Source organism: Trichomycterus rosablanca, chromosome 16 (assembly GCF_030014385.1).
Source record: "Trichomycterus rosablanca isolate fTriRos1 chromosome 16, fTriRos1.hap1, whole genome shotgun sequence".
In the NCBI taxonomy this organism is placed as follows: domain Eukaryota; kingdom Metazoa; phylum Chordata; class Actinopteri; order Siluriformes; family Trichomycteridae; genus Trichomycterus; species Trichomycterus rosablanca.
This window is the reverse complement of record NC_086003.1, coordinates 7,581,208-7,590,547: the sequence shown is the minus strand read 5'-3', so window position 1 is coordinate 7,590,547 and position 9,340 is coordinate 7,581,208.

Here is a 9,340-nt window from a genome sequence, read left to right as displayed (position 1 = left end):
ACCCAACAGACGAGCTACTGTAGCTCAGATTGCTGAAGATGTTAATGCTGGTTCTGATAGAAAGGTGTCAGAATACACAGTGTATCACAGTTTGTTGCGTATGGGGCACACAATATTAGAAAGGTGGTCATAATGTAGGCTCATATGCAGTACCACCACAGTCCACTGGAGGGCCAAAGAACACATGTTAAGCCCCACTCAAACAACTGTTTATGATCATTTTAATTGTAATTCAGTCATTTTATGTATTATTTTGGTCTTTTACTAAGTAGGGGTTTTGGCTGTATGCTGTATTTGATTACTAGGTTAAGAAAATTAATACTGTAAGGAAGTGAAATATTTATTCAAAATAAATGTGGCTTTGTTTATTAGCTTTAGCATCATGTTCGACACTTTGGTTACATTCATGACAGGTACAATGTCATGGGCAATTTTGTATCCCTAAATCATTCAACCTACATGTCTTTAGACTTGTGAGAGGAAACCGGAGCCTTCAGACAAAACAAACTGTGCAAACTCCACACAGAAAGGACCCGGACCGCTCCACCTGGGAGCTGAACCCAGGACCTTCTCGCTGTGAGGTGACAGAGCTACCCACCATGCCACCCTTTGGCTAAACCATGCTTTCCAAACTGTTTATACAACAGCCGTTAATTAATATCCAACGTGTGCTTTTTCCAACTTGTGTTTTGTGTCATTTAGAAGCAAATGCAGCTCTCTGGTTTTTTTCTTCTGTAAAAATAAGTCAGGAGGCCGCTCAGGTGGCGCAGCGGTTAAAATACCAGACATCCCAAGTCTCCCACAAGTTCCGGGAGTCTCCCGCATATACATAGCGGCTCCCTGATGCCCGCAAGTCAGATAAAATCTCCCGGAATCTAGAACGAGTGGGACGAGTTTTTGCAACTTGGGATGTCTGAAACATGCTGGAACACCAGAGCTGGGATCTCGAATACATTGTATCGAGTCTCTGACTTACTAGAGTAAGGTAATGTTTACTATGGAAGCACTTCTGTAAGTCGCTCTGGATAAGAGCGTCTGCTAAATGCCGAAAATGTAAATGAGTCTCAGCTCTGCCGGCCGGCTGGGCACATGAACAACGATTGGCCTGTTGTTCAGATAGGGGTGGGATATTAAAGCCGGATAGGGGGACTCCCATAACTAATGCAATTACGACCTATGCTGGCTGATTGACGGCGCCTGCAAAGAGATAAGAAAAGAGTGCTGTCAGGGTGTGTCTCTCCGTACACAGTGCTGAGCTGCATTGCACTCGTCGTAGTGGTAGGTGGCAAGAACTGGTGGCTAAAACGAACCCTACTTATCACAAACAAGGAGGTGGTTTTAATGTTATGGCTGATGGGTGTATCGTAAAAGACATATATAAGTACTACTTTACAGAATAAATGTACTTTATTAAAAGGTTGGATTTTTTTTCTCATTTTAGTGTGAGATTAAGCTCACACTTAAGGATTATCACCAAGACATTCCACAGCATGTCACCGTGGGAAAAGCGACCGATGACCTTACACCTTCAGGATTTAAGAGAGTGGGGGTTTAAGGCCTGGCAGCTGGTTTGTTCACTCATTGGGACAAAGACCATCACAAACCCTGCAGCTGTATGCTAATGTGAGCTGAGTGTGGTGCACTGATAAAACAGGAAAGCAGTGTAAAGTTATTCAGTTCAAATCACTGCCTTAAGTTTAAACCTGCCACATCAATACCAATGTGTAAACTATTGGGAAAAAAGTTCGGGAGGTTAGTGTTCGGGATGCATTTAAAGCTGATAATTTCAGTTTTTGGTGTAAAAATAGCAAGCAATACTGTATACTATATGCAATAAAATCTGTTCATGCTATTTAGTTGTAAATGTATACCATACTCAACATCACAAACTGTTTTGACCAAATGGCCACAAAATTTCAGCTATAGTGGTACCAAGTCATATTAATGCATATGGTTTTGGAATGGAATGTCTAAGAAGCTCAAGGTTGGGTATCCACTTACCCTTGGCCACCTAGTGTAGTTTTACATACACCGATCAGCCATAACATTAAAACCACCTCATTGTTTCTACACTCACTGTCCATTTTATCAGCTCCACTTACCATATACAAGCACTTTGTAGTTGTACAATTACTGACTGTAGTCCATCTGTTTCTCTGCATGCTTTGTTAGCCCTCTTTCATGCTGTTCTTCAATGGTCAGGAGTCTCCCAGGACCACCACAGAGCAGGTATTATTTAGGTCAAGGACGGATTAAGGATAGTCTGGGCCCCTGGGCAAAAGCATGGCTAGGGCCCCCAAGAGGCCCTGGGGTCAAAGTCCCTAATAGTCAGAGGAGCCTTAAAATGGAGGGCCCTCGGAAATAAAAATATATTGTATCATAAATGTTGATAGGCATCGCAAAATGTTTTGGGCCAGGGCCCCCTGACCTCAAGGGCCCCTGGGCGCTGGCCCCACTGGCCCGGTCAGTAATCCAGCCATGATTTAGGTGGTGGATCATTCTCAGCACTGCAGTGACACTGACATTGTATCGCTCATCCATTGCTGCTGTTTGCGTTGGTCATCTTCTAGACCAGGGGTCACCTGGTCGCCCGCAGGGCATGTTCTAAAATAGCACTAATGACTATAGAGCTCCGTCTAAAAATTATATTTGTGTTGCTGTCCTTTTTGAATCAATAACACTTGCATTGATGTAGATTTTAAAATGATAAAACTGAATATAATATTTTAAAAACAAAACTGTTGGATGTTTATGTGAGCTCTGATCTGGTCTGGGTGCGGAGTTTTAAAACGTGCGCGTAACGCTGAGACAAGCGAGCTACGCATGCGCAGCTGCGATGCGGAGCGAGATGCGGGTTTTACCATGAAAAAATAATAATAAAAAAACACAAGAAAAGCGAAAAAAACCCTTAATATTTTCACAATGATTGGGAGGAACGTGGAGAGACGTACATCGCAGCTTTTTTTTTTTTAAATCGTACATAACTGATAATAAACATGATTTGTTCTAAAATGTTGCAGGTAGTGATAAATATAAACAGGACAGTATCTGACTGCGGTCAAGTTTAATATACAACATTCGTTTAACATTCGCCATTCCGATCTATATCAATGGTTGACAACACACCAAACCCCTACTTTATTTATCATTTCTTACACAGATGAAAGTAGGCAACATACTACAAAAACTATGTGATGGTAATTTTAATATTACATGTATTTATTTACAGAAAGGTTCAAATGAAACCGCTGATGAAGCTCCTACTTCAGCTAAGGCGTTAGGGAGCGTCATCAAACTAACAGAAACACGTAGGAAACATTTACTCTGCACTTATTACACACAAATAGATCCATTAAAGTTTTGTAATGATTTGATGGATTAATATCAAACTATTTTTATACAAACACATTAAATACTACAAACCATATTTTTTAAAAATAACGTTTGTATTTATTTTCCATTAATTTTAAAGTATCAATAAAGTATGAAAAAACTTGTCAAAAATTTATAATGGAGATGAATAAATCTATAAAGATCTCTATAAAGATTTTTTAATTAATTTTTATATTTATTTTATAATAATTTTATTGTGCAAATAAATAAATCTATTAAAATATTGTATCATTTCATTAGTTAATGTCAAACTATTTTTTATATACAAAATTAATGTCCCTTACCTCCTACAAAGCTTGTTTTAAAAAAAATCCTTTTATATTTATTTTATATTAAAATATAATAAAGATCACTAAATCCATAATGTGTGATGATCATTTGTAAAAAAAATTGTGTGATTTTGATCAAAATGCTACATATGTGCTCATTCATACAAAACTGTCAAGAAAGATATTTACAAAAATATTAAAGATGTGATAGCTCTGACAGATTTAGATTAACAGAGATAAATAATGTTACATGTTGAAATATATGTTTCCTACCATGGTAAATTGTTGTTAATAATTATTCTGAGGAATCATTAACATACGATCAGACAGTCTCTTCATATACGTATATAAATATTGATAGTAATAATAATAATAATAATAATAACAATAATAATAATAATAATAATAATAATAATAATAATATCATTAAAGGTGAACCGTGCAACTTTATGTTATTCAGGAAGTTTGTATCACCAAGTAGCCCTTCGTATTATTCAGTAGGCTTGAAGTTACTCTCGGTCTCGAAAAGGTTGGTGACCCCTGTTCTAGACCTTCATCAGTGGTCACAGGACGCTGCCCATGGGGCGCTGTTGGCTGGATATTTTTGGTTGTTGGACTATTCTCAGTCCAGCAGTGACACTAGGTGTTTAAAAACTCCAGCAGCATTGCTGTGTCTTATCCACTCATACCAGCACAACACACACTAACACACCACCACCATGTCAGTGTCACTGCAGTGCTGAGAATGATCCACCACCCAAATAATACCTGCTCTGTAGTGGTCTTGGGAGAGTCTTGACCGTTGAAGAACAGCATGAAAGGGGGCTAACAAAGCATGCAGAGAAACATATAGACTACAGTCAGTAATTGTAGAACTACAAAGTGCTTTTATATTAAGTGGAGCTGATAAAATGGACAGTGAGTGTAGAAACAAGGAGGTGGTTTTAATGTTATGGCTGATATATATATATGTATATATGTCCCATAAACATGTAAGCAAACTTTACTCTATCTCCAAGTGTAATTGAGCAGCTATCAGAATAGTAATCTCATATGTTATTCCTTAATTTAATTATGTTTGTAGGATTCTAGCAGCATTGGGATGCATGTGTGTGTGTGTGTGTGTGTGTGTGTGTGTGTGTGTGTGTGTGTGCGTGCGTGCGTGCGTGCGTGCGTGCGTGCGTGCGTGCGTGTGTGTATGTGTGTGTTTGCAGACGTGTGTAGGGGGTTGCGCACCACACCATTTGTTGCGTCTGGTAGACTGAACAGAAGGGCCAGAGATAATCAGACCTCTGTGTGTATGAGAGGGCGGGGGATGGGATGAAACCGCCATATGGGCTTTGCTGTGGTCAGGAAAGCCCATTACTCATATTATAGAGTATTCATTTCAGTTCAACAGGCTTTACTTTTATAGATTTGTGTATTAATGTGTGTCAGTGAATGTTTTGCTCAGTATGGACTGAACCATACGTGTTATGTTATGTTGTGTATTATTATGTTAAGCATTATGGACTATACCTATTTAATTGCATTAAGGAGGAGTAGTTATAGGTAAGCAGCAGGCACGTGCGCAAATATATCATAAGTGGTTCTTAGGTACTTGACCTTTTGACCTCAGACTGGATAAGCGCCCTTTTTGCAAGACACCCCCAAAAAATTCCCTTTATGCTTGAGCACCTGGCCTCCAAAATATATGTGCATGTTCCTGATAGGCACCACTCTACAATCAAAAAAGAGAAGAGGCTGTTATGGCAGCAGGGGGGCAACTTCAAAGTAATGCCCACGTAGTGTGTTTGTGTTACAAGTAAAATTCAGACTATTACGCAATAATACACCGATCAGCCATAACATTAAACACTCACTGTCCATTTTATCAGCTCCACTTACCATATAGGAGCTCTTTGTCGTTCTACAATTACTGACTGTACTCCATCTGTTTCTCTGCATGCTTTGTTAGCCGCCTTTCATGCTCTTCTTCAATGGTCAGGTCTCTCCCAGGACCACCACATTTCTCAGCACTGCAGTGACACTGACATGGTGGTGGTGTGATAGTGTGTGTTGTGCTGGTATGAGTGGATCAGACACAGCAATGCTGCTGGAGTTTTTAAACACCTCACTGTTACTGCTAGACTGAGAATATCCAAAAATATCCAGCCAACAGCGCCACGTGGGCAGCGTCCTGTGACCACTGATGAAAGTCTAGAAGATGACCAACTCAAACAGCAGCAATAGATGAGCGATCGTCTCTGACTTTACATCTACAAGGTGGACCAACTAGGTAGGAGTGTCTAATAGAGTGGACAGTGAGTGGACACGGTATTTAAAAACTCATACCAGCACAACACACACTAACACACCACCACCATCTCAGTGTCACTGCAGTGCTGAGAATGATCCACTACCTAAATAATTCCTGCTCTGTGGTGGTCCATTAAAGAACAAAGTGCTCCTATATGGTAAGTGGAGCTGATAAAATGGACAGTGAGTGTAGAAACAAGGAGGTGGTTTTAATGTTATGGCTGATCAGATGCTATTTGTTCGTGGTTTACTTGCTTTTTCACAGTGCTGTGTGTAACTCTGAAGGCATGTTAGCAGGATAATGTTAACTCATTATCTAAAAGATAGGCTCTTTTTAGAAGAGAGAGTTTTTTTTATTTCGTCTAGTCATGTAAGTGAGCTCGATATTTTGCTGTCACTTTCCTACTACTGAAGAAACAGCTCTTAAGGCAGCAGTACACTTAGTAGTGTGCCATGCAGTATGTCACTACACCACTTAATCCAGTACAATTATAACAAGCCCAAAATAATTAAATAAATGTGAAATTTAACTACACAGATGTCCCTTCTGTCGACATAGATCAGGAGAGGAAGAACTCAGTGAATCCCATAATGGGGAAAGCACTCAGACAAGATACATGGTCAGAGTTTGAGATGCTTTCATTCATTCTGAGTACTACGAGAGCTTATATAGACACATATCTCAAGAATAGGCTTAACGTTTAGTTAGGGAAGTAAGACTAAGGGAAGTAAGACAGAAAGGACGTTAAACAGGAACAGAACCAGATCTTAACGGCTCTGTGGGTAGCGTTATCTGCAGGAACAGATTGTAAAATGGTATGCTCTGCTTAACGGTGAAAAAAGGCCAGCACCATAAGTATATGGACACTTAAAATATCTAACAAGTCAAATAGTAATGTCATGGCATTGTTGGGATTTTTTAATGATTTATTTTTCCACATACAGTGGTACCTTGTAACTCCACGTCCCTTCGTCGTGAAATGTGTACCCTTAAACTCAACGTTTCCCTTAAACTCAATTTCAAATGTGTGGAATAACCATCAAATCCACTCTGAAAGCGTCTACATGTATCGTCTGTGTTTATCATCTTTTAAACTTGTGTTACAGCTCGGTGGTTCTGAGAAATTGTAAGAATCAGCTTTTTATTTCAATGTTTTTTATATTATATCTGTGTGATTTTCAGTGTATACGTGTCAAAAACAAATCCATTATTTTACATGAGCCTCAAATATATGCAAGTCCATGGGACCATGGAACGCATTAACAGGTTTCCCATACATCCTTATGGGTAAAAATACCTTGAAACTCAACGCCTTTTAAACTCAATGCCAGTCCCAGAACCAATTGACGTTGAGTTTCAAGGTACCACTGTACTTCGTTGTACAATTTTTCCTCCTTGGGCTTGTTTGTCTGCACCTATTAAAATGTACACTATATGGTCGTAAGTATTTGGACATCTGACTATAATCCTTTTGGACTTATAGTAAAACCATTGGCATTAATATGGAGTTGCCCCCTCTTTTTGTGAATATAACTTAACATTTCTACAGTATATGTTTGTTGAAATTGTCTGTTGAATTTGTAACCATTCAATTAAAAAAGTTAAAAGCATATTTTTTATTTGACATCATTGATTTTAGTCCTATTAGCAATAGGTATGGGGTAAGTACCATTACTTTAAAATTAAGAGTGGTGTTCATTTACTTTTTGCAATATAGTGTACAGGCAGTTGTAGCCTAGTGGTTAAGGTACTGGACTAGTAATCAAAAGGTCGTTGGTTCAAGCCCCACCAGCCAGGTTGTCACTGTTGGGCCCTTGAGCAAGGCCCTTAACCCTAAATTGCTCAGACTATATACTGTCTCAGTACTGTAAGTCACTTTGGAGAAAAGTGTCTGCTAAATGCCGAAAATGTAAATATTTAGGTCATATTTAATTATTATTCCACTACAGTAGACCCTTGAGTTACGAAGGGTTTACCATACGAACATTTTGGGTTACGAACAATCTTTTTCAACTTAACATCCGAAAAAATTTCGGATTACGAACCGAAATTCGCGAAACACGTGACGTCACGAACAAATTGACTCGTTTCTCTCGTTGACTCGTTGACTCGACGATCGTTTCTCTCTATATATATATACAGTGAGCGAACATTCGGATAGCGGACGGTGTTTTCTTTATATTTTATAAAATATATTTGTTAAAATGTCCCCAAAGAAGGTGCAGAGAAAGCGTAGTGTTGAAAAATGAAAAAATCTATTACATTTGTTGTTCCACAGTATAATTACTCCTGCCAGTAGCTGTCACTGTGTATCAGACTGAGGGGACAGTGAGTGAGAGAGAAGAAGGAATTCGGCTGAGTAAAGTATTCTTTCTTTCGTGCAATTACACCTACAAAATACAACACTATTGAAATAAAGAAGGAAATAATAAAGAAATATGAGAGTTATTGTTGTTTCTGGTAGATACAATGTATTATGGTGTATGGTACTGCACACGTACTGTACTGAAATGTGATGTGTGTTTTTTATGTACAGTACAGTACTACTGTGTATTGTTGTTTATTATTGTTTTTTACATTGATGTCTATTCTATAATTTAAGATTTAAGGGAAATATACTTGTATTTATAACAAAAAAGAGCATTTAAGACATTATAAAGGTTAGCGAAGGGGGTGTTTTGGGAAGCCTGGCACGGATTAATTCTGTTTACATTATTAATTATGGGAAAAATAGGTTTAACTAACGAACATTTTGACTTAAGAACAGCCCCTCGGAACCAATTAAATTCGTAAGTCAAGGGTCTACTGTATTTAAGAGCAAATTGTACAAATATAATTGTAGTTTAGATTAAATGCTAATTGCTAACACAGCTGAATTATTGACAATCTGACCAGGGACGCTGTGTAACAAGCTAAAAAAGGTCCGGGTTGGTTTTAGGGTGTCTTTAAAATAGAATTATGGTTTGTTATTATACACAAGAGTAATTTGACTAGTTTTATTAATATTAATAGGCTTTAGTGTTTTACACACACACACACACACACACACACACACACACACGACTGACGTCATTCACACTAGCACGTTGTATTTTTGACTCTAATTCAATAAGACTGCGCTGCTCAGCCGCGCCGCGATTGGCTACATCTCGAGCTTCGAGCTCTATGATTGGCTGGCGCTTCCTTTGTGCCGCCAGCTGCCTCGTCTCGTCTGCAGTGTTTAGAAGAGTACCGCTCAGCGACTCTGATTGGCTGCGGCTTGGTATACTCGGGATCCAGGCTGCGAATCCGAGTCCGCTGATTGGCTGCTGCTCTCTTTGTGCGTGCGGCGTCTTAGCAGCTGCGTTCGTTTTGAATGGTCCTGCGTTGAGAAGCCGAA